The following is a 27,494-nucleotide window of genomic DNA, read 5'->3' on the forward strand; positions in this document are numbered from 1 at the left end:
GGAATTGGACAGCACACCTCAAAATCCTGCCTCACTGATAGCAATGATTGCTTTGTAAAATCTCCTCTTCTGAACTCTGAAACTGGTAAATGAGTGGCCATTTATGGCATAAATGTAAAACTCTTTTAGCTTTTTGAATGGCTTCCAGAAATATTAGAGGTCAGATGTTTTTCTCTCAGAATTACTGTCATCTTCTTTCTTTACTTCCAATCTGGGAATAATCATATTCATTAAATCTAGAAGTTTCAGATAAGCCTTTCCCCCCTTTTTTTTCTTTTGGGTTTTCTTGTGAACATTTTAAGTTCTTATTCCAAGGTTTTATTTCAGCCTACCTGAGCCACAATTCCTTTTAAAAACTTTTAGTAAGAGTGTCCATCCTGAATTTTTCACTGCCTGTTCAATCTCCTGTGTCTTATGACCACTGAGGGTTGGTCATTCACAAAATTGACTTTAGGTATTTGCCTTAAGCAATATTTTATTTCCTACCTTAAATCAACCTAATGTGGTGAGGAAAGAATATTATTAAATTAATGCCTATGCTACCTGGAGGTATGGCTACACTTTTATTTTGAAGGATTGCCTTAAGGTCAGCAATAATTATCTCAGAGATTTTAATAGACATATTCCAACACAGGCTCCATACGATGCCGGCCTGGAGGCATTTGGCATAAATCACAAATAGGTGTCTATGCTCTCAGAGTGTGTGTGTGTGTGTGTGTGTGTGTGTGTGTGTGTGTGTGTGTATGTGTGTGTATTTACAACCTTGTGATTACAAATATATACATATCGATAGTTTCTTTACAATGGCCATGTTTTACTTTTACTTCTTTAAGTTAAACTCAACGTTAAGGACTAAGCATGGTGTTCCCCACAAAATTCCTAGGCTGAAATCCTAATCTGCAATGTAATAGTATTAGAGATGGGGTCTTTGTGAAGTGATTAGGGCCTAAGGAGAGGGCCCTCCTGTTGGGACTAGCGCCCTTATAAGAGACTCCAGAGAGATCCCTCCCTGCTTCTGTCATGTGGGGACATAGCAAGAAGATGGCCATCTATGCACCAAGAAGCAGGTTATCCCCAGACACGGAATTGGCTGGAGCCTTGATCTTAGGCTTCCCATTCTCCAGAACTGCGAGAAGTAAATGTGTGTTGTTTGTAAGCCATCCAGTCTATGACACTTTCTCATAGCAGCATGAACGGACTAAGGCACTCAGAATTTGACTAGGTACAGATCATGATGGTGGTGTTACAGGGTGTGTGTGCACAGATGATATGCACCTGTGTGTTGAGAAGAACTTTTGTACAAAGAGGATTATGATGCTACTAAAATAAATCTTTGCTGTAATCAAGTCAGTGAGGTTTGGGATGTAACTTTTTTTAAGTTTATTTATTTATTTTGAGAGAGAGAGCACACAAGAGCACAAGCAGGGGAGGGGAGAGAGAGAGAGAGAGAGAGAGAGAGAGAGAGAGAGAACCTCAAGCAGACTCTGTGCTGTCAGTGCAGAGACCAGTGCGGGGCTCGAACTCACAATCATGAGATCATGACCTGAGCTGAAATCAAGAGTCGGATGCTTAACCAAGTGAGCCACCCAGGCACCCCTGGGACGTACATTTTTAATGTGACATACCCTAGCCTCGCCTGATTAATATACATACCATACAGGGTTATTGACATGATTCACTGAGTTACACATACAATGTGCTTAGAAAAGTATTGGGTACCAGGGATACGCTCAATAAATGTTAGCTACTGTTACGATTTACTCGTTGATATGATTACTATTTTTAGTATATAGTCTCATATACAATCCTTGGTTGATAAATGTATGTTACATCAATTAATGAACCAATAAAGAATTGAGAATTAATGTCATTACTACAGGTGTAGCGTCGTGCCAGAAAGATAAAGCACATTAACAGACAGAACAGAAAGGGCTTTCATGAGAAGAGTCCTTTGCAGGTAAGGAAGGGGTGATGGGAAACCAACAGGGGATGTCCAAGTCACCGAGAAAAGCGACAGAAGAAACCTTTATACCCCTCAGGGCTGAAGGGATAAGGGGAAGGATTAGTTATCAGAACGAGGCAAGGGCTGGAAATATTAGCAGGAGATATGTCACAGAAGTGTGACCTTTTGTGGGGGAAAGAAGACCCCAGAACGTCTCCCCTATAAGGGAGCCTGTCGCTGGAGTAAATACCCCAACCTTTCTCCTCCTGCTCAGGTCTCCTGCAAGTGACAAGTGGAGCCCACAGTTCTAGAAGTTTGGTTGATATAACCCATGGGGGTCAGCCTCCAGCACGCAGAGCAGAGTGTGGATCTGGAAGGTGAGACAAAAGAAACAACACAGCACTAGACTTCGGGGCAAAGGAGGCTTAAACACTGTCCTCAGGCTGAACCATGTGTCACCGCCAAACAGTGTGACTGTCAGCACTGTGTATGGCCTAAGGGAGTTCTTATTTCCTTCCCCGGAACTTGAGCTTTCATACATCCTAGATCTTTTATTTTATTTTGTTTTTTGGCTCTCTCTCTCATTTGTTTGCTTTTCAGTCATTGTAAATGCTACACCACAACAGTCACCCCAAAACCTTTTCATTATTTTTGTGGACACACCATTTTTTTTTTTTTGGCCTTTTCCCTAATCTGAAAGTATTCAAGCTGTTTTACTGAAAAGATGATGGCTCTAGGTTAGGAATCTCTATTATTTTGGAAAAAAAATCAACTATAATTTCATTAAAATCTTTTCTAAAGCTAGGCTTGGCCACTGACTCTCAAGCTCTTCAGTACTATGTCACTTCTTTTCCCCCCATGTAACACTGAACACCTGCTACCCCTTCTAATGAAAATATCTGGGGACAAGTCTGAGTTGTTTTTTTTTTAATGTGAAATTTATTGTCAAATTGGTTTCCATATAACACCCGGTGCTCATCCCAACAGGTGCCAGGTTTCTACATCAGACCGCATGGGTTTGTTTCTAACTTATGCAAATCATTAAGTGGCTTCTGTTAAGACAGCTTGTCTCCTTCAACTTATCTTTATCCTGCTCATTAGTTAAAACGAGCAAACAATGCCTACTTAGGTTTTTTGGTGAGGATTATATTCAACACATGGTAACGTTATGCCCAGCTTACCCTTTTTTCTTTCTTTACTCTCTGGGGCCTATTACAAAAAAAAAAAAATTTAAACTGACTTAGAAGGTCGAATATAAACATTTTAATAAAAAATATGAAATCATAGATTAGTACTCCTTTGAAATAGGTCTGCTCTTCAGAAAAGTGTCACTGAAATGGTCTTGTTTTTATCCACATATTAGGTTGAATTGCTCTGGGGGGGATAGTATGGCAAACAAAGGAAGTCCGTGAGTTAGTACTTGTTTGGTAGAACCAGAGCACAGAAAGTAGAACTTCGTTTAGTGGCCCAGGAATTTCTCTAGAGAAGAGAGTTGCCCACTATTGTCAGGCTCTTTCTTGAGAATGAGGCCACCTCGTCTCTGATACATCATTCCTCAGGCAGTAAGGGGGCTCTTGTCTGCACACTAGTGGCCGTGATGGACTGGATACAGGAGAAGTCAGTCTGTGCCATGACTACCCCGACCTCATCGCTGATACATTGTCCCCAGGCAGGAAAGGAAGTCTTGTCTGCACACTGGTGGCCATGGTGGACTGGCTCCAGGAGACATCAGTTTGCACCATGACTCTTCTGTTGCGGGGCTCTGAGCAAGATCGTTGTGTCCATGGATAGAGTCCACGTGGACTACAGCAGATTGGATGCTTTGAATTTGTTTTCTAAAAGGGAAGGTTATTTGGGGGGAAAATTCAGAGTAATTTTGCTGAGTCAGCCTCAAATGGCAACACTCAAGAAAAATAGTTTAATCTACTCTTGCAAGAGAATTTTGCTGGGGGAAGGCACGGATACAGGAAATTGGCAGAAATATTCTGAGTTTTCTATTTATAGGAGGCTTGGCAGGAGCAAAGGAGAGAACATATTACTTGAAATATGCTTACTGAAATTTTTTCCTTCAACAACTCACTGGAAATAGGAAGTACTTACGAAGATGTTTAAGGCCACATAATGCCACTTGTAAAAAGTACTCTGTAATGAACAATAGGAAGCCATATTCCAAAATTATTTGTTAAACTCATGGAGATCTTTGTTTCAAAATAGGCTGATCACATACAGAGAAAGACAGATACCATATGTTTTTACTCTTATGTGGACCCTGAGAAACTTAACAGAAACCCATGGGGGAGGGGAAAAGGAAAAAAAAAAAAAAAGGAGGTTAGAGTGGGAGAGAGCCAAAGCATAAGAGACTCTTGAAAACTGAGACCAAACTGAGGGTTGATGGGGGGTGGGAGGGAGGGGAGGGTGGGTGATGGGTATTGAGGAGGGCACCTTTTGGGATGAGCACTGGGTGTTGTATGGAAACCAATTCGACGGTAAACTTCATATATTGAAAAAAAAAACAAAAAACAAAACATGCTGATCAGAACTTGGAAATACATTATTGGAGGAAAAAAGATCTCATTGAATACGATTATAGTTTTTCCAGTGTGAGGAATACTGGTTCTCATCATTAACTGCAGTTAACTATCAGAAATCCATGGACATTTCTCCGTCAGTAATTCTTAAGCACATTATTATTGAACATCTAGGATATATTCAGTATTATGCTAAGGGAAATAGGTGATAGAGGAGAAATGTAAGTCAAGAGTCATATCTTGGTGCTGCCTTCAGTCCCTTGAGGAGATAAGCATAGATGTTCAAAAGTCACCCATGCAGGGCACCTGAGTGGCTCAGTGGGTGAAGCATCTGACTCTTGGTTTTGCCTTAGGTCATGATCTCACGGTTGGTGAGGCTCTGTGCTGACACTGCAGAGCCTGCTTGGGATCCTCTCTCCTCTCTCTGCCCTTTCCCTGCTCTCTCTCTCTCTCTCTCAAATGAATAAACTTGAGGAAAAAGTCCACCATGCAAAACTTCATGTAATAAAGAGACACCTACATGGATTCACCCATGATGTTATGGACAATCCATATTATAGAACTTTAAAGATGAGAGACAGAGATTAGGTGAACACTTATACACAAGTACAGAGGTCAATTTTCATGGAGCGAATGTGGCATTCAGTGCCATGAATGTTGAGTAAATACGAGGAAGTGAAAGGAAGAATGAAAATATTTCAGAAGAGAGAAAGTCTCTTAGTGGGTGTGATTTCCTGGTCCCCGAAAGAGTGAAGCAAAGACTAGATAATTTTGGCATGGTGCTTATAGACAAAGCTGGACATGTTGATGGGTCTTGAGAAAGACGGGCATAAGGGTCCTGTCCCACATGGCGGCTCCGAATTCAGAGCTGTTTGAAGGTAGGGAGGCCTGAATGAACAGGAGGGTCTTTTAATGTTAGTGTAGAAATTCCCCTGGTGTGTTTTGCTTTTTGAAATCCTGGGACATTCTGGTCTCCATCACTTTCCCCGGGGCTGTAACTGAAGACCAAGTTCAATCCATATGAACTCCCCAAATCACTTCCAAGTGCGGTGAACCTCCATATCAGTGTGGCCTGCTTTGAATTCACATAATTGGAACAGCTCTGCACCCATTGACTTGTATCTAGCTTCCGCAACTCAAACTTTTTTGTGAGATTCTTCTGTTGTGTGGTTCTCTGGTTCATTGATTTTTCTTGCCAGGTAACATTCTGTTCGTGAATGTGGCACAATCTGTGTGTCCAATCTACCGCTGATGTGCATTTGGGTTGTTTCCAACTTTGGGTGCTTCATATGAATAATGGTCCTATGAACATTCTTACTTTTTTCTCTTGGCGCACATGTGCATGCATTTCTGTTTCGAAAATCCTCAGGATTGAGGGGGTCCTGGGTGGTTCAATTGGTTAAGCGTCTGACTCTTGATTTTGGCTCAGGTCACGATCTCACGGTTCATGGGTTTGAGCCTTGCATCGGGCTCTGTGCTGACAGTGCAGAGCCTGCTTGGGATTCTCTCTCTCTGTCTCTCTCTCTGCCACTCCCCCTCCCTCTTAAAATAAATAAAAATTAGGAAAGTTAAACATAAAAGAAACTCCTCAGGATTGAAATTACTGGGTCATAGAATAGAAGTGTGCTCCAAGTTAGTAAATAATGACCGGCTGTTAATCCGAAGTCACTGTATGAGTTACGATTCCACCAACAGTATTCTGGATTCTCACCGATCCACCCACGTACCGGACTTTTAGTATCGTTGGGTTGTTTTTTTTTTTCCCTTGGCCATCTTGGTGAGTGTATGGTGTTATCCCGTTGTGAATTTCATTTTAATTTGCTTTATGACTCAATGGGTGAAGCAAAAGTTTTTAAAATAGGGGTACCTGGCTGGCTCAGTCAGTGGAGTATGCAACTCTTTATCCTGGGGTTGTGAGTTCGAGTGCCACGCTGGGCATAGAGCTTACTTAAAAACAAGTTTTCAGAAATAATTTTTATTGGCTCTATAAGTGTCTTGCTTTACACAGTGACGCCTCTTCTGCTATATTTCACTGCACTGTGCGATTACCGTTGTTGTTTATCGATTATTTATCATTCTGGATTCTAGTCCTCTGCTATTCGTGTGGCGAGGATATTTCCTCAGACTTGGCTTGGTTTCTCTCGCTTTTATTTGTGTCTGCTGTTAAAGAAGGATTCAAATTTTAATGTAGTCATATTCTTCAATCTCTTTCTTTATGGGCTACGCTTTTTCTACCCTATCTAAGAAATCGTTGCCTTCCCAAAGTTCACAAAGATAGCTTTCTATTTTATTTCATAAAGCCTTTTCGTTTTCCACTTCAGGTTTCCACCTAGAATTGTTTCCTATCCTTGTGTAAGTTTCAAGCTTCATTTGAATTTCATACAGCCAACCAAAGGAGAGAAGAGAGTGGCACTTACCAGAACCCAAAGCCAACCCACAGGGAGGGAGCTGGAAGGGTAATAACTTTAGATTTCTTTTCTCTTTCCCTCTGAGTCAATGTCAGGACTTGAGTGGCTGAGACCAACAATGATAAACTTCAGGTCAGCCTCTTAGGGCAGAGAACAAGGTGGAAACGGGGATGCAGATGAGGAGGAACTGGAGATATTTGGCACCTTAGGACCATTGCATTCTATTAAAGTCAATCATCAGGGGCGCCTGGGTGGCTCAGTCGGTTGAGCGTCCAACTTTAACTCAGGTCGTGATCTCATGGTCTGTGGTTTCGAGCCCCGCATCGGGCTCTGTGCTGACCGCTCGGAGCCTGGAGCCTGCTCTGGATTCTGTGTCTCCCTCTCTCTCTGCCCCTCCCTTGTTTGTGTTCTGTCTCTGTCTCTCAAAAATAAATAAATGTGAAAAATTTTTAAAATGTATTAAACAAAGTCAATCATCAAATATTCCTCAAGTGGATCAGACTGGCAAAATAAGACAGAGCAGTGGGTAATTAGGCAACACATCACCTGCTCAAATAAAGGGCATTGAACTGTTAGGATCCTAATGAATGACATAAAGAATAAAATGCCTATTGGGGCACCTGGGTGGCTCAGTTGGTTAAGCGACCGACTTTGGCTCAGGTCATGATCTCACAGTGTGTGGGTTCAAGCCCTATGTCAGGCTCTGTGCTGACAGCTCAGAGCCTGGAGCTTGCTTCGGATTCTGGGTCTCTCTCTCTCTCTCTCTCTCTGCCCCTCCCCTGCTCACGCTCTGTGTGTGTCTGTCTCAAAAATAAATAAACATTAAAAAAAAAGAAGAAAAAGAATAAAGTACCTATTATATATTGTTATGATGTAAGATATCTTTACTGGATTCAGGATATCATCCATTTGATTGGGGCTTTTGGTTCACAAGCAAGCTTCCAGGAAAAAGTCTAAATTTTTTCCCCTGCCATTTTATCCCCATGACCTGGCATAATGCCGAGGGCATTAAAAGAGCCAACAGTTGCTTATTAGTTAAAGTAATGAATCAGGGGCGCCTGGGTGGCTCATTCTGTAAAGATTTTGGCTCAGGTCATGATCTCATGGTTTGTGTGATCGAGCCCCATGTTGCGTTCTGTCTGTGCAGAGCCTGCTTGGGACTCTCTCTCTCTCGTGCTCTCTCTTCCCCTCTCGACGCCCCTCCCCCTCAAAACAAATAAATAAACTTTAAAAAAATTAATGCGTCAATGGTGATGATTAAGTTACTCTGAGCTGGGATCTATATTCACTCTCTGATGTTAGAGGCTGCGGGGAGGAAAGGAGTCATAATTATGAGTTCAGATCCCGCGGGTGTGGTCACTGTGGCAAAAGTGTCCTAACTGACCACCCACTGTGACTCCAGGTCTGACTGGTGAAGCAGGGTCCCCATGGAGGAACTTGCTTCTCCCAGTTTGATATTTACAGGCCCAAGTGGGACAAAGCTGTTCTTGTATCTCACTAGGAACTAACTTTTCCTGGGGATCCCCATCCATCCTTTATGAGAAGCTGAAGGGAGAGAACTGGAAATGATAGGTCAAGAGCTTACTGGCTCTGTGACTGATCCCCCAGAAAGACGAGCATACGGGTCCTCACTGCTGCCGTAACCCCCGTGCCTCATACCAAGCCTCACCCCATCCTGGCAACCACTTGTGCATCCCATGCGTCCAAAGGGGAGGCCCGTTTTGAAAAGCCAATGACTGAAACGCTTCCCCGAGAAGCAACGGAGTAGACCAAAGATGCTAAATTATTACCCAGCCTTTTCTCAGCATAGCAGAGATCAGGAACTCACGGATAAGTGTAGTCCGTTAAAATCAATTTTCCGCTGCTCAACAAATTTCTCTCTTCTTACAACACCATGATTATGCTGGAGTTAATTACCTCTTGCTCAACTCCATCTGCCTCAATAGAAATGCAATTGGATCTATAACACATTCAGATAATGGCTTAGTATTGTTTCTTTTCTTTTTTTTTTTTTTCCTTCGGACTTCATTTTTAAGGAGAAAAACACAAAGCAAACGTGAGCCTGCAAAAATAGAAATCTCAACAGAGACACGCTGCAACTTTATCCACGGGACTCACCGGCCGGAGGGGGCCAGGGCGCAAGTCTGGGCATCGTAATTATAATGGGCACAAGAGAGGAAATCCCCGGCTAGCCCCCCGTGACCCCCCCCCCCAGCTTGGACGGAAACTGGGGTCTCGTGCTGTGTCTGTGGATGCCCGATACTGCCCTCACGGCTGCCCAGAGACCCCGAGACCTGCAGGTCCTGGGATCTCCCCTGCTCGCTGCTCCCCGGTGCCCTGGCGGGGGGCACAGGCACGGCGGGGTGTCCCCCCACTTCGCCTTTGGCTGCTGCAGGCCCCCAGTTGGCCTGCCCCACACCCTGCCAGTACGCAGGTGGGACCACCGCCCCCGGAGAGGCCGAAGGGAATGACCGACGTGTTCTCTCTGCTTGATCTTGTCTTCCAGGTATTCTTATGTTTCTTAAGTTGGGCATAATACAAGGCAGAGGAAAACTCCGAAGTTTGTTCTGTTTCCATGTTTATATCATTCCTGCGTTTTACCCTCGAGAGCTGCTAACAACTGACTGGTGGAGGGGCCGCAGTCTGCCCTGCCCCAGGGCCCTGTGCCCGTGCGGGGGCACCTGGTGCCCAGCGCTCAGGGCCTCACCCGGTTGCTTCTGTGCCTCGCTGATTGCTGCTCCATGTGGCAGGAGACCGCGAGTATGCAGGAGCTCCGTGTGTGCAGGAGATTCCATGGTGTTCCTTCTCTACCCCCCGGAGAGCTGACTCTGGCTTTCTAGGTTCCTAACAAAATAAAGCACTAGAACAAACAAATCAAAATGGAAGGAAAGGCCTCTGGTCTCCTTATGTCAACAACACCACACCGACCCATCTCGACAGCTGGGAGCAGAAGGTGATAGGGTGAGGAGGGACTCCCGCACTATGTGGCTGCAGCAGCCACAGTCATGTGGTCAGGACCATGGAGGCTTCTCTCACTCAGGGGGGCATCGGCAGAGACCCCCACCGTAGAAGACCCTGAGTTTGGCTTTAGCAGCCGGAACATCTACTCTAATTATATCGGTTGCCATTTTCCCCGCCCCCCCACCTCAAAGCAGAGAAGAGAAGACCAAACATTTGGCCTCTAGGTCTTTTTATTTTTATTTATTTATTTTTTAATTTTTTTTTTAATGTTTATTTATTTTTGAGACAGGGAGAGACAGCATGAACGGGGGAGGGTCAGAGAGAGAGGGAGACACAAAATCTGAAACAGGCTCCAGGCTCTGAGCTGTCAGCACAGAGCCTGATGTGGGGCTCGAACTCACGGACCGCGAGATCATGACCTGAGTCGAAGTCGGATGCTTAACGGACTGAGCCACCCAGGCACCCCTCTAGGTCTTTTTAATACAGCTGAAATAGTTCAATGAAATTTTAAGCACAGTAGAGAGAGTTTCAAGATGCTCCTTCCAAGTTCATCTCAGAAGACTCCATTGCAGGAGGGGAAAACACACGACCTAGTCTCTCATTGACTCTCCCACAGATGTTCTCTGGCTCACCGGCCCAGCAGGCGTAAACCAGCTCTCCTCTTACAGGGAAGCAGTAATGAAATGGCATCCCTTCTCACTGGCCTTCACCGTGCCCTGTGGGAGTCAAGGTGGCACTTCCTTCTAAGTGCTCTGCAGAAACTTCTCGTGGATTCGGAATGCACTCAGTCTCGGTGCAGAGCGAGGTGTTAGAGATACAGCACGGAGCCGAGTATCTGTCCATAAGGAGCTCCCTCAAGAAACGCATACGTTATTCAGACAGGCAAGAACCCAATCCACCCAGAATGCTTAATGATGTGCCTTTATCTGGCGCCTGGCCACATGCTGTGCACTCAGTTGTAACTGTCCTTAATTGTGAACACGTGATAAAATCTGGAAATCCTTCCTGCTCAAGGCACATTTCTCTGCCCAGGGGGGGTTGCATGTGGAGATCACAGATCTTTTTCTGTGTGGATCCGAACATTTGCTTCTCGCAGTCAGAAATTCTCTACAGCCCCCGGTCCCTCCCGAGCCTCGCCTGATTTGACACCACTCTCTGTCCCTAGGGAAAACAAAGAGGGGTGCCTGGGTGGCTCGGTCGGTTGAGCGGCTGACTTTGGCTCAGGTCCTGATCTCACCGCTCGTGAGTTCAAGCCCCGTGTCAGGCTCTGTGCCGACAGCCTGGAGCCTGGAGCCTGCTTGGAGTTCTGTGTCTCCTGTTCTCTCTGCCCCTCCCCCTCTCTCAAAAATAAATAAACATTAAAAACAAAATTTTAAATGAAGATAGGTCTGCTGACCTGTGAAAAGAGGGCCATAGCGTGAACATCAAACTTACAAAATGGGGTTCTCCCTCAGCTTCAAAAGCAGGATAAAGCAAACAAATATATATATATATATATATATATATATATATATATACACTCTTTGTCCATAGACAAGCCTGAGATGGTATTATGGGGGTGCAGAGCTGGGGCAGGAAAAAGGCAGATGGGCAGGATGGTCTCAGAACCGTGACTGAGTGGTACCAAGGCAAGCCTTGAGTGCCGAGTACAACGGACAGACTGGTAGAGACCTGTAGGCTTGCAGGAGCCTGGTGGGGGCGGCTCTGTGACCCTCTCCTCTGCTTTGTTGAAGAATGACATGATCATTGCTGGGATCAGTCACGATGTCAGAAAAAAAAAATAAAAAGAGGTGGTTAAGATACAAGAAACATTCAAACAGGGGCCACATATCCTGAAGGAGGGTGCACTGCGTAGCGACAGAACGATGCAGGGGGAAGTGAGAGCTTTGCTTGGTGACAAACGAGGAGGAAGACGGGGTTCTGAATTCCGGCTGTGCGTTCGATCCTTCTGGCGGCAGGAATGTGAACACGAGGAACAGCGCTGGCACGAAGATATCACCTGTGGATCCACTATTAACAGACTGGGACCAAATTCAACAAAAGACTGAGAAACTGAACACAGAAGTGGCAGATTTACGTCCAATTAAGAAAACAATTGTATGAGAGGTCAGTAGGATCAAGCTTCACGTCACAGGGCAAGCAGACTATCAAAGACAGGGAAATTATAAAATGTGTGATGACTCAGAAGGTGGTGAACTGCCCTGTCCCCGGTCCCCATTGTGAGTTTAAGGGTGTCATTCGGTGATATCCTGAGCATGACACCACAAAGAAGTCTGGCTTTCAAAACCAGTAGCAATTCAATGAATGCGTGTCCAAGAGCCTAGAAATGCGAAGCATCCCCAAACATGGAGAGGGGAGACAGTCTCTACCCAATGTCTGGATTCATTCACTTGACCTTCAGAAGCTACAGGATAATAAAAAAAGAGAAGTGGATGTCATGTGCTGGTTCTTCCAGCTCCTGGATAGTTAAGTTCTTCAAATAGAACCTCAGTGTTCGAGGTATCCTTATAAAGGTCTTAACGGTATTTGCATACGTGGTGGTGAATAAAGTCAAGACAAAGGCACTGAGGCAAGGTCTTGTTATTTCAAAATCTGGAAGACAGAGTCATCTGAAAATGGATGTGTTAACATTAAACGCTTAGCTCGCTCGGTTTTCAGTAAAGCAGGGAGGGTAATGGACTTGGGATTTAAGGTCCAGACAATAGATTTCCTTAGTGTGCATTCAGTCCAGTGGATGGTTCTGGTAGCTACCACTTGGCCAGATACTGTCCACTTGCCAGATCTTATTGGAAAGATCCCACCACCAAATATGTTAGCCCATTAGCTCTGATTGCTGTCAATGTGGGTAAGAATGAAGTTTTCAACCAGTGAGGGAGAGAACAGATCTCTTATCCAAGTCTTTCTAGACTGAATTTCTAGATGTTTCCAATAATCTTGTTTGTCTGTGGAAATGTGGTGACAGATGTTTTATCAAGTGACTGGGGATTGGAGGCTCTGTATCACATCAGGAGCAGACTTTCAAACAGGAAAGCCACACCGATGGCTGCCGGGTGAGTGTCCCGAGGTCCTGCTATTTATGATGTGATACTGGTCTATATTTAGGAGTTCCCCAGAATACGTCCACAGATGGAACGGTTGGAAATAGACTGACCATTTGAAGGAACTTAAAATTACAAGTGTTCAGAAATTAAAAGATCAGGAGTACTTAAAATAAGTGACCCGGGGAACGAAAATCTAGCACCCAGCATTTTTACATCAACACTCCTTTTTGTGTGCTAGAATTCACACCTGCCCGTGATGTAAGGCACGTGATTAGCTTCCCTGGTAGTTGAGAGTTTAAGTTCTCTCAAATCAACACCTGAATGTCTGTGACATTTTGGGGGACATTAAGCCAATAGTTTCCTTTGGATGGAGATACTTTAGGTCATCAGAGTCGAAATTTTCAGTGACATAGCCATTATTCATTTTCTGCCAAAATTCTTTCTCCTTTTTTATCCCCTAAAGACTGAATCCCATTTTGGTTTAGAATATCAATATATCCAGGGGCGCCTGGGTGATTCAGTTGTTTAAGTGTCTGACTCTTGATATCCGCTCAGGTCATGAACTTGCAGTAGTGGGACTGAGCCCCTTGTGGGGCTCGGTGCTGAGCATGGAGACTGCCTGGGGCTTTCTCTCTCTCCCTCTGCCTCTTCTCATCCCCTGCTCTCTCCCTCTCTCTCTCTCAAAATAAATAAACATTAAAAAAGAATATCCATATATGTAATTAAGTATATTCACATATGAAGGAAGAGATCACATGACCTGTGATCTGATCAGTGATACAGACAGACTCGGGCAGCACGCACAGTTAGTACCTTTCTTTCCCTTTGCAGGGGAGGAAAACTTTTCCCTTCGGTTCTAGGTTCTGTGGTTGGCCTAATAATTAAATCGATGCAAGCCAGATCCCCAGGAGAAAAAGAAATTGAATTCTGTACCTGTGGACACCACACAAAGTCATGAGACGCCCTCTCAGATAATCAGACAATTATGTGCCATGCTGAGCCAAGGGAAGGGGATGAGATCTGGGCTCCCAAAGGGGAGAAAGACATTTCATAAGAAGATGGGCAGAGCAAATGTTTTGTAAACAAATGTTTGCCATGCCATGTGGATAAGTCTTTCTAATAGGAAAAGTTCTCTCTGAATAGCTCTCTTTCCGGTACAGGTTGTGTATCTAAATCCTTTTATGCAGTTGAGGAGAGCTTAAAAGCTTTTCTGGGAGCACCTGGGTGGCTCAGTCAGTTAGGCATCCTACTTTGGCTCAGCTTATGACTTTGGCTTGTGGGTTCAAGCCCCGTGTCGGGCTCTGTGCTGACAGCTCAGAGCCTGGAGCTGCTTTGGGTTCTATGTCTCCCTCTCTCTCTGTCCCTCCCCCACTCATGCTCTGTCTCTGTCTCTCTCTTTCTTGCTCTCAAAAATAAATAAACATTAAAAAAAAAAAAGCTTTTCTGGGGGCTATTGAGACTTGATTGTCTCCAGCTCAAAATAATCCACATGCTAAAGTGGTACATTCTGGGGTCACAAATTCTGCTTACCCTCCCCTCTCTTCCTTAAAGTGTCTAGAACTGAGCCAACGGCCTTGAAGCATCCAATGGTCATTTGGTGTCCAGAAAAAAGAAAGCCATACACACAGCAAGGAGATAAGACAGCACCCTGATGTCCTTATGGGTCCTTTTTTGACATGTAACCTTGTATAAATTTAAGGTATACAATGTATTACTTCGATACATTTATGTGTTGTCATATCGTTGCCGATACAGTGACCTGTATCATCACATCATGTGATTATAGTACAATATTATTGTCTATATTTCTTATATTGTGTATTAGATCTCCATACCTTATTTGTTACTTGTTACAAGTTTGTATTTTCACGTCCTGGTAGAAGGCATAACTTTTTTAGATTCCAATGTAAGACCTGGGCTCCTAGCACAGTGACCTCAGGTAGCCAGAGGTGATGAATCTTTGGGGTTAGCCTTTGCTAGTCAGATAGTTTCTTTTCTCTTGCTTTAGTGTTTGTTTTGTTTTCTTTTTTCAGGTGGACTCATTTCTAAACAATACACACGATTATGTATTTATCTCTTCACTGAATATTAACAGTTATATAATAATTACCTAATGGAAGATAGCCACAAACAGACAGCTGTTGTTTTGATGCTTTGGGATACATTGAGGCTACGTGAAGATACGGGATAAAAACTTGTGGTTTTTATCAGAAATATTTTAAACATCAGCATAGGAGTCATACTCCTGGATTACCTCACATAGGTTATTTAACTTCTCTGTGCTTGGTCTTCTCATCCATGATGTTTTATTATTAATATTACCATATGAAATTCTAATAGTTGATCAGATAGGACTTTACAAAATACGTGAACTGTACGGAGGTGTCCAGTTTGTATGGGTTCCTTTTTCTCCAATCTTTCCCATCATTATTTACTCATTACAATGTATCACACATATTGTCAAATTAAGCCACAGAGAATCTTGTGTAACTTGAGAACTCAGAACAAGATGTTAAAGTCACCAATCATCAATTTTTTTAATGTTTATTTGAGAGAGAGAGAGAGAGAGAGAGAGAAAGAGAGAGAGCGCACAAGTGCGGGAGGGACAGAGAGAGAGGGAAGGAAAAAATCCCAGGCAAGCTCCCCACCCTCAGTACAGAGCCCAATGTGGGGCTCAATCTCAAGAACCGTGAGATCATGACCTGAACCAAAAACCAAGAGTTGATGCTTAATTGACTGAGTCCCCCAGGCGCCCCCTTAATCACCAATTTCTAATTGATAACACAAGCTGTACTCAAAGTGCATTCATGTGTAGATGTTTGTATACACATACACACAGACACAGACACACACACGTCTGTTGTACGGACGTAGTTTCTATTCACAAGATGGGCAAAAACACAGGCAGGAAGAGAGATGGCTTCAACCGTGCTGGTCACAGAAGTGGGAGTATTTTGAAAAATGTAGGGAGGCAGCACAATATGGAGTTCACACCATGTCAGTCTTTGATCAGTTTGCTTCTCATACTGGTTTTCTGCAGCATCGGTTTCTTAACATCAAAGAAAATAAGCACATGGCAGGTGTCGGTGCCATTCAATTCTGGACTGTGTTGCCAAATCTCAGGTGGTTTTTATCCAAGAAGTTCGACACAAAACTCTTTATACATCCTCACATAAACCCTTCATTAAACGATTCTCCACTTAGCATGATTACGTAACTACTTTCCATATGCTTCCTACTCCAATACCTAGACAAAACAAACAAACAAACAAACAAACAAACAAACAAAAACGACATTTCTACACTTTCTTTTCCTATTTTCTTTTATCTACTTTTTCTCTGGTATCATAATTATAATAAGCATCACTAGTACTGTTGATTAAATCACATATTGCTTCATATAAATAGAAAAATTTTTGTTTCAGTGGTTAATTATTAAATCATTATGATATGAAAGTGTTGATTTTTCCATGGCGATTTTTATTAAAACTTTCTATTATCATAATGGATAGCTACCATTAGTTATGATATAGTCCTTCAATAGGATGGTGATTTAGAAAGTTAATTTTGTCAGGATGATAAGTGTGTTGGGTAAGATCTCCTACGTAGAAGATAAGAGAATTAAGACAAAAACCTTGGTCTCTACTCTCTTAATCTTATCTTGAGAAGAAGCATGGAATTCTGGAAGAATCTATTTGGACTTCATTTTTTAGTATTAAAATGCATGAACTTTTATTAATTTCATAACTCCAAAATTTAAACTAATTTCAAATGATTAAACTACACCCCCCAAAGGAGGAATTGAAAGGCTTTTTAATGTAGGAAAATGTCTAAATTGCACAAACTTTAATGAGGCTTGCCTTAATTAAGAAAGCAAACCTCCTCGTGTGTTCTATTTATTCCCTAAGTCATGAAGAACAACAAACATCTGTATCATTACATAAAAGACTAAGGGAAACTTAGCAAATATAAATCAGTAACGAGATTTCTGTCAACATGCTTTCTAGGGTCAAACATGTTCTCACACCAACATAGAGGTGTATCAGTTCTGGACAGTGACTGCATCCGATGATTTACCAGAGACCCAGAGCTGCCAATTGACACACGTTTCCGGAAGCCCTTGAATGTTCTAGAACTATGGGTACACATCAACAGCAGGTATTTCAGCCACAACTTTTAAACAACACTGTTTCCTTGAATAGTAAGCTTTTCCCAAATCACCCCAGCACTCAGATGAAGACCCCAGCTTTGCCACAGGCTGTGTGATTTCACGAAATCGCTTTATCCGTTAGTGCCCTCAATAGTGCAAAAGCAGCTCCTACCTGGAGGGGTTTCTAGAAAGGCAACAAAGAATGTGAGCAAAGCACCCGACTCACATCGGGTGTTTAACGCTTCCTTGTTGCCTTTCCAAGTGGGTTTTGGAATTCAGTGAGGAATATTCCACTTATTCTCCTTTGTGGTGAGTGTACCATTACTGAGGCCAAAGCTATTAATGGCCCCTCATCTCTGTACATCACAGACATTGGTGTTTTGGTTTAATGTGAGCTACGCGTAGGGATTTTTGTTTAGTTCATAGTTGTAAGACTCAGCTCGAAGATCACTTTCTGACAAATACTTGGTTTTCAATAAATATTTAGTGAGTAACTGACAACCCCCTGTTTCTAGAGGAATCTCATTTTGTACTGCTTCCCTTGTCCCAAGTCAGATCTTATAATATAAGAAAGCTATACGTCTCTTCCGTGGCCTGGCATTTATCTTACCTGGCCAAAGGAAACCCACTTTGTAGCAAACACATTTGCTCTTTCCAAGGTAAATTAGCCTTCTGATCAGGCTAGATAAAACATGATTTAAGAACCGAACCAATAGCTGGCTGTATTTTCCTTCCGGAGCACATTATCGTGGATGATTTCCCCCATCAGTTACCATTTCAAACAGTAGATGAAAATGCCATTCCTGGGAGTCTATAAAAGGCACAATAAAATGAATCACAACCAAGCTTAAAAGCATTTTTGAAGGCAGAAATTAAAATAAAGTGTAAATCCTCCACCAGAAGCCAGGAATAATTTAGGTTCATTTGCATTGCCTGGTTTGTAAGTAAATTAACTTCACGTATTAGGTGCGACAGAGTCTGCTTTTCACTCTGGTTACTAGTAAAATAACGGCACAACATTATGAACTGGAAGAATAAAGCGGTGATATGAACAAAGGCAGAAAAACAAGCGTTAAGTCCGGCGTCTTCTTCTAGAGATATTTGATATGCACCCTTCCCACATCACTGACTCGCTGACTCCGGGATTGCTATTTGGAGGATGAAATCAATATTACAGAATTACAGAGTCTAAGACAGACCTGTTGTAATCAGTTCATTTCCAGAGAAGCCCAGATTTAGAAACAAAAAAAAGGGGGGGGGGTGGATTTAACCTGACTTTCCCAAATCCTGATAATAAATTATTTTGCCCTACTTGGTTGGACACAGTCATTTATTTCGTCCCGTTTCACCCCTCTCCTCTTCCGGAACGAGTTCCATCTTTGATGAACTCAGAGCAGCAATTCGGCAGACCGAAACTAGAACCTTCTGCACAGGCGGACACAGAGCCCAGGGAGTGCAAGCCTCCCCACGTCGCACAGGGAGTCGCGGGCTGTCCCGATGCCGGGTCCTTCTCCAGTGCCAGGAAATCCTACAGGAAGAGTTGGGCTTTTCATCCCGTTTCCTTCCTCTTGCCTGGACATCTCAGTGACGACTGTCCAGAGCGCGGACAGAGGCAGAACTTGTGCACAGACACGAGCGCATCACGGCTGCTGGGAGCCTGTCAGTGTCACTGGCCTGTGAGCGGGAGGCTGTCTCTAGAACTTTCACCTGCCATGCTCTGTGCTGACGGCGTGGTGAAGAGATCGGGCATCAGCGCTGGCAGGGAGCACCATGCCGTGACCGGGAGGACCTTCCTCACCTTCTCGAACAGTCTACATGGAAGGACAGGTTGCTTTTCTCTTGCCTTTTTGTATGCAGCCTACACGAGACTGATCCTTTGTGAAATATACTAACATGAGCGATCTGAAGCACTTAAAAAAAAAAGACATATGTGCAAACTATGCCCTGGTAGTTTTCTGACTCTGTTCAACACAAATATGTTTACTTTTTATTAAATATAATCCAACCAAGTATAATATAAAATAAAAAGAGTTACCTGGATGAAGATAAGTGTTACATCTATCCATTTTGTTTCCTGAAAATATGCTTATGAGTGATGAATACAGACAAGAATACCTTCAGAGCTGCTTACGATTGTTCAATAATAACTAAACAAAAATTGCGCTTGAAATTTTGATTTCCGGTATCAATGCATACAGATGAGTTTTTCACAAACACTGATATATCAATATTTAAAGTTTTTAACATGACCAAAGGACTTATTTTTGTTTGTTAACCTATCTTGTCCAGTTTGGATTGACAACATATTATTTGACACCTGCAATAAATACCTAAATTGTTTCCATTTTATTATAATCAACCTTTTGGTACAAAAACCAGTCTTTCAGAAGTATGGTAATAGGAATGGAAAAAAGAAACAACACTTAAAAGTTTCTGCAAGCCCAGGACTTTTATTTTTAACGTTAATCCAAAGTGAATCGAAGGATGCTTCAAAAAGAAACAAAGAAATTTTCAAAATTCATCTTTAATGCATTAGTAGCTAATTCAAGCAAATTGTCCAGTATAATTATGGTTAGATTTAAATAATCTCTGGATAAAAATAATGGATTCTGTATCACTGAAAGATCTTTTAAATGTAACTACAATTTTTTTCATTTATAAATTGAACTATAAAACTATAATTCCCTGTCCATATAGATCTCCTTTGGTTGCGAAAAAATTTCAAGACATTTTATCAAGTTTATAAAGCATTTGTCGATAACTTCCCATATATAAGCAACATGAAGATCATCATCAACTTGATCTAAAACTGTTAAATCACAGAACTTGTCATAATCATCTGTAGAAATTCTATTCTTCAGAAGCTGTTAATTTTGCTTTCTAATTACGTCTGTTATTGAACGACCTTTCATTCCTTCCTGGCATGGATAATTCAGATTACGAAAAATGCCAAAGATATAAAACAACACACAGGTCCTGCTGTGTTTAATCTACTTGTTTATACTTGTTTCTTTTTTTATATATGTCTATTTATTCCTCTCAAGACAGAGAAAGCACATGTAGGGGAGGGGTAGTGAGAGGGAGAGAGAGAATCCCAGGAAGGCTCTACACCATCAGAGCAGAGCCCGAAAGAGGGTTTGAACTCATAAGCTGTGAGATCATGACCAAAACCAAGAGTCAGACACTTAGCTGACTGAGCCCCCTGGGTGCCCCTACGCTTGTTTCTTGTGTCAGAATGTGGATTGGCCATTCCGCAGTGCAAACATTCTCAACTGAATTGTTCCCAATGATCGCTCTCAGGCTTCAGCATTTGTACTCGTTATTCATAATCAATGTCTACCTTATCAAACGATGATCGCAATAATCTAAAATGTAAAGCATTAGACTGTACACAATTCACCGATTTCGCTTTAACATCACACACAATGCAGCTCAGCCCACTTTGGGCGGGAAGGCAAAGCCTCCTCTGTGACAGGATTACTGGACTCACATTTTGAAGGCAGCTCCATAACCGGGGTGAACACCCAGAACGTTCTCATGGACATATCCGTGTGATCTCAACAATTGTCTGCACAGCACTTAAACTCCAAACCGCATTTGATGATAGTGTAATATTTGGTGGTTTATGTAGTTTAGAGCTAGTTGTGTTTGTCAGAATTGAGGCTGAAAACAACAACAACGATTTTCCTTTATTTTGCTGTCAAGTTCAAATAGCACATCGCCAAAAGCCCAAGAAGTGCCATGTTAGCAACACTTTTGCGTTCAGAGACTGCCTCAGTAGTGATGGGGCTGACTGCATGCACAGGCCACCCATCAGTCTTCCACTGATGTATGGGCTAAGCGACCACATTAGGAAAAAGAAATACTACGTGTAAGACCCTGTAACGCATCAATCTTTGGGCGTGAAATATTGAACAGTTGCTCGTTAACTCTTCAGCGTGATGTGCTTTCTTTCAAATAAATCTTTGGTTTTGAACTTCTTTCCGTGTGCTGTGCTTGTAAATGCTGCTTGCATTTTGATGGTTCACTGCTTCATTAGACAGCGTACCTCCCCAAATAACACACTCTGGTTTTAGCACTTGACCCTCAATTATGGTTTCAAAACAAAACTCAAATCATGATGAATCATGCTGCCGAATAAAACTAAAAAAAAAAAAAAAAAAAGAGGCAGTAAAAAGAAAAGTTAACCTAACTGCTTTACAAATGAATATATAACTAGACGGTAGAGGGTGGGGAAAAAGGAATGCATGTTGACTTGGATATTCTGGATCTAAAGACAAAAGAGCTATGTAGAGATACAGTACTATGGTCTGTAAATTTACCTCTTAGGAGTGTGTAGGTTAGTAATAGTAATTCTGCATGCTAAGATGGAACAAATAGGTAAATATATTGGGGATGATAAGAGTCAGGCTTTCTTTTTTTTTTAACTTTATTCATTTATTTTGAGAGAGAGAGAGTGTGTGTACATGTGGACGCAGTGTGGGGGAGGGGGTGACAGAAAGAGAGAGAGAGAGAGGGACAGAGAATCCCAAACAGACTCCATGCTGTCAGCACAGAGCCTGACTCAGGACTCAAACTCACAAACTGTGAGATCATGACCTGAGCCGACCTTGCAATGGCAGCAAGGAACATCACCTTCCCAGGAAGAAAGCTGCGGAAAAGATTCAAGATATCTACACAGAAAAATGTGTGAAATTATCGAGGAAACTTTAAAGGGCCTAAATAGAGTAAAAAATACATCATCTTCCTAAATCCGAAGATAAATACTAGGAAGATATTAATATTCTCCTAATAACCTAGAGATTCCATTGAATTCCAGTGCAAAATAAAGCAGATTTTAAATGTGGAAATTGAGAAACTGCTTCTAAAAAATCATATGGAAACACAAACCCGTAGAAAGCCTACACTCCCTAATTTCAAAGTATTTCTCAGAGTGACATTAATCAAAGCAGTGTCATATGAGACTATAGATAGTAAATAGACTGATGGGTCCATAGGATTCCAAAACAGATCCACCCAATTGTAGTTTTATTAATTACATTGTGACACCTCAAAGCAGAGGAGGGAAGGCGATCTGTTTAATAAATGGTGGTAAATCAGGTACAGAACAACATGAAAAATGGTAATTTAACCTTGACCCCCATGTTACATCATATTACACAATGCAATTACACAAAGAGGATAAACATAAATTTTTTTTATAGAAGATAAAGTTTCTAGAAGGTAACTCAGCAGAATGTCATCCTGATTCTGGGACAGACAAATCTTTTTTTCTTTTTTTTAACAGGAGAAAACCTGCAACATTGAAAAGATAATTACTGATAAATTATAACACATTAACATTGGTGATTTCTGTTCATCAGCAGGCCCTCTTGAAAGTGACAGGAAAGTCATGGATTTCAGAAGGTATTTGCCCTATATATAATGGAAACGAACTCCTATCAGTAATACAAATAAAATACTTCCCTCCAGGAATTAAATGGCATGTGCTCTAACAGCAAAAATAGGTAAGAGATTTCAACGGGCAGTTCAACACAGCACAGAAAAGGGAAAATAAAATTAAACCCAAAACAAGATACTATAACACACCATCAGAATCGCGAACGTGAGCGATGAATGACAATATCCATTTGTCGCTGGGGATGTGGAAAAACAGGAAATCTTACAGACTACAGTGGGGCACCCAGGTAGCTCAGTCTGTTAAGCTTCTGACTTCAGCTCAGGTCATGAGCTCGAGGTTTATGAGATGGAGCCCTGTGTCGGGCTCTGCACTGATAGCTTGGAGCCTGGAGCCTACTCTGGATTCTTTGTCTCCCTCTCTCTCTGCCCCTCCCCTACCCCGCACTCTCTCTCTCTCTCAAAAATAAACAAGCATTAAAAAAAAAAAAGAAATCTGATACACTGTTGCTGATGTTAGTGCTATTTGGTACAACCAAGTGGGAACACTGTGGGGAACTATCTACCAAAAGGGGCCTACAAATACCACACCATGTAGCCAAGGCACTGCTAGGTCTTAAAACAGAAGGGTTAACAGTAGGTCTGTAGTCCTACTTTCTCTACATCGACCTTTTTCTTCTTGGATCAACCAAGGACATGCTGACCTAGAACCAATCTCCTAGTGAATATGATGTTTTGCTAGCAGAAAAATGGCTCACTAGGGTCTTTTCAATCTAAAAATTACTTTTATTGGCATATATCTGGTACGTCCAGATTGTTGGTTTCACGTAAATGTAGAGCTTCTAAATGGGTTGTAAACGTAAAGTTGAACAACACGTTTATGAATGGAAGTTGGTCACCTCATGTGACTTCACCTCTGTGTGACAAATCGAAATCACTTCAACTATGCCGACACATACAACAGGCACTGTTAGCTCTTGTCTGCCATTCTAAAACCAGAATGGGTCCCAGTTGAGGAAAGGGGACAGCTTGAAGGCTGTTTCTGCCCATGGGGGTTTGCCCAAAGGAGAAATGCCAGGCTAGAAGCACATTTTGCTCATCTTGGAATCATTCATTAAGCTTGAGGTTGGTCTACAACGCTTGTGAGTTTGCTTTGCCCAGCCTGTCCTTTGTGGGAACACCATCTGGTGTCTGTGGCAGGGTTGTTTTTCAGGACCACAAATCATACTGGTGAAGGCACTTTTTGACTAAACATATGGAAAGAAGAGGAAAGCATGATGAGATTCTGATTTGTTTATGCATCTTTGGTTTAAAGTGGTGAGAGACTGAGGACCCTGGACACAATCCCTCATCAATGGGATTTGGAAGAAATAGAAGCCAAGAGGTCTGGCGAAGGGAGCAGAGAAAGAATTTTAGGAAGAGAAGATGTTAGCAAATGCCATTTCCCAAATGCTATTAGCATTGTCACCACATAAAACTAAAGGAAGAGATCGGATGGAAGAGAGATTCCAGACCAGCTCTCTAAGCTCTGGAAGGCACGACCTTGCCTCCATGGCCATGCGGGCAGACATAATATCCACCTGCTAAAATAGCTCACAACCTGTAATCACACAAAAGAGGCCAGAAGTACCCGGGCCGTGGTCAGGTTATCACGCATCGCAGAGGTAAGTCTGTGACAGAGTGGGGGCATTTTACAAGGCCAGTCAAGAAAAAGCTGACATACACATGCCAGCCTGGATTCTCAGAATACACAACCCAGGGGGCACATGGCCAGTGGCACAAACTAGTGTGTGGGAGGCAAAATTAGAGTTTATAACATACTTCGAAGTAATGTTAGGCATGCAGGAAACCCAGTGTTTATTCTAGAAGTATCAGAGAGACATATCGGATTTAACTCCATTGATTCAGACTCTGGTGCTATGATACAAGAACCACCCCAGATTTGGGGTTTGTTATATAACCTTATTCTTCAAGGGCCACTAAAGCCTTGAGAAGTCACTAACTGATCAGATAACTCAATCACCTTTACAGGAATGAATGATGGAAAGGATCCATGCTATCCAGAAGAAAAATGGCGCCCATGGAAAATTTGTACCGGTGAGCAAAGAAGAGGCAAACAGCCTCAACAGCGACCCCCCCTCTCAGTGGGGAGCCTGATGTAAGGTTCAAACCCATGAACCATGAGATCATGACCTGAGCCCAAATCAAGAGCTGGATGCTTGTGAGCCACCCAGGTGCCCAACAGAGCGGTTGTTTAGATGCGTCCTGAGAAATGAACAAAGGAAGAAGCATGGCTTCATCATTCTACTTACAGGTGCAATTCATGGCTCTAGAAAGTTAGAATACAGGTGGCCAGAGCCAGGAGAGAGAGGGCACGGGGAAGTCATTACCAAATGGGTACAGAGTCTCTATCAGGATAATGAACACGTTGTGGAAATATTTGTGATGGTTGTAAAATGTTGCAAATGTACCTAATGCACTACCTCCCATTCAGTCCGTGGAATCTGAAAACAAACAAACAAACAAACAAAAAACTGATAGAACATTCAGGATCTGCTTGCGTTTGATCCAGCCAGGATCCCAGGCTGGTTACCGTGATATGTGCAGGATGGACCAACTTTGGTATGGGGAACTTTTGAGGCTAGAGTGTCAGCTGGAGGGATACCCATGGCAGGTGAAGATGGAACTCGAAATGACCTCAGAGTAGAAACTGGACGGTACAAAGGTGTGGTTGAGGGTACCAAGAAGGCCATGATTCAACTGCAAATCAGAAAACACACTGCAGGTGTGACTGTTCCACTGTTGCCTGAACACAGAATTGGGGTTAAAATTGTAGACCTCTGCCTTACCATTCGGCCAACATGGGTGATAACCAAGTCTGCCCTTTGTCTCCGGGACCTTAGGAACTGCCCAAACGTTCTTCTGTAGAAACACTAAGCAAGAGAGGATGGCAAGATGGAAGTAAGAGACCACTTCTCTCACGAAGAAGGGAGAATGGTCCCCCACTGGCCCCATTTTGATTAAACTCGTTTTGGCTGGGACCAAGGGAGAGGGCTGAGGTCACTGAGACCAATGACTGCGCAGGTGAAATGCTGCATGTGATTGCTTCAGCCATGTGCCCAGTTTGGTAAAGATGGTGGCCGAACAGCACAAGGCCAAGGGTGACTGGCTTTCACACCAGACCTAATTGCTTCTTTTCCATCCATCCTGCTTTGGAATCCAGCCGAGCACAATTTGCATTCGTGTCCAATGACCTCCAGTTCACTTTCCCATCTTTGCCGCAGGGGTATTTAAATCCGGCATCATATTCTCAGAAGCTACCGTAGTGAGATTTGCTCTTGATAACCCTTCAGGATAAGCTGGTGATCTTCGCCGATTTGTCATTTTAATCGGCCCTTGGGAGGAAGAAAAACAGGAGGATTTAAGGACTGTAATCAACCATATGACAAATAGAGCCTGGAAAATACACCCAGCTCAAACTCGATGCCGGGTCTAGTGTGAGAAATTTTGGAAATTGCAGGAGACAAAACAAGAGAAGCATCCTTAAAACTCGAAGAAATAAATTGTTCTCTCTCACTGATCTGCCCTTACAGAGGAAGGGAGTAGATGCTCAGGCGTGTTGAAGTTTGGGCAAAACCACCTCCCCCCACCCCCAGGAATCCTGCTGTGGATTTACAAAGTCACAAGGAATGAATCTAAATTTACACTGAGCCCTGGGCAGAAATAACAATGTTTACAAAGGGCTGCTGAGGAGGCAAGTATAGCTGGGGTGTAAATATCTCCTGGATGCTTTTTGAAGGGTCCGCAACCAGAACGCATGTGGACGGAAGCATCTGGCAGGGACCCAGTTCTGTTACTCAGCAAATCCATTCCCCAGAGCAGCGACTTCACATAGCCCTGTCTGAAGACAGCCGTGAGCTTCTGCTGGATAACAGAGACATCGATAACCCTGAGACCAGAAACGCCTATCAGGCAGAGGAAAGTTTGCCTCGAGAGGGTGGAGCTCAGCAGAGCTCACTGATCAAAGAGAAATTGTTTATTCCAAAGCCCAAGACCCGGGCAACTTCATGGAGAGTTCAACTCTTTCCTGAGCATGGAGCTTCCTTGCTTGTGAAACTAACGGTTCCCTGCCCTTGCTACCATATTGGTCTCAACTATAATTCTTTCCAGCTAAGACTACACGACTTCCTTATTTAGTTCCTCGTGTCACACATGGCAGCTTCTGGATTCAGGGTCGTGTGCCCTACAACTGTGGTAGAGGAAAGTAGTGTTCAATCTGCAGGCTGAGTGGAGCAGAAGCCATGCATTTGGTGATGGAGAAGAAGGGGGTTTACACCCTCAGAGGACTCTGAGGATTTAGGGAAATTTAAATCAATAGACTACAAACTTGCTACTGTGAATGTAGCCCTAGGAGATTGTATGATAAGACACAGCCAAAGTAGGGGCACCTGGGTGGCTCAGTGGGTTGAGCATCCGACTTCAGCTCAGGTCATGATCTCACAGTTCGCGAGTTTGAGCCCCGTGTCGGGCTCTGTGCTGACAGCTCGGAGCCTGGAGCCTGCTTCCAATTCTGTGTCTCCCTCTCCCTCTGCCCCTTTCCCACTCACGCTGTCTCTTTCTCTTAAAAACGAAATCAACATTAGGGGAACCTGGGTGGCTCAGTCGCTTGCATGTCCGACTTCAGCTCAGGTCATGCTCTCAGAGTTTGTGAGTTCGAGCCTCGCTTCGGGCTCTGTGCTGTCAGCTCAGAGCCTGGAGCCTGCTTTGGATTCTGTGTCTCGCTCTCTCTCTGCCCCTTCCCCGCTCACATTCTGTCTCTCTCAAAAATAAATAAACATTAAAAAATTTAAAAAAAGATACAGCCAAAGTAAATTCCTATGTACATTTAGAAGAAAAATTAAGATAAGTCAGGCATATACTGGTCCAGAAGGACATTGGAATACTAAAGCAGACACCTTGATCAAATCTTACAACTAGTTTCATTAAATGACCGTGCATCTGTGTGATCCGACAGGATATAGATACAGCAAATGATGGCACAGTCCTCTTGAGTAGACGGAAACAACG

This window comes from Neofelis nebulosa, chromosome 4 (genome assembly GCF_028018385.1).
Source record: "Neofelis nebulosa isolate mNeoNeb1 chromosome 4, mNeoNeb1.pri, whole genome shotgun sequence".
Lineage (NCBI taxonomy): Eukaryota > Metazoa > Chordata > Mammalia > Carnivora > Felidae > Neofelis > Neofelis nebulosa.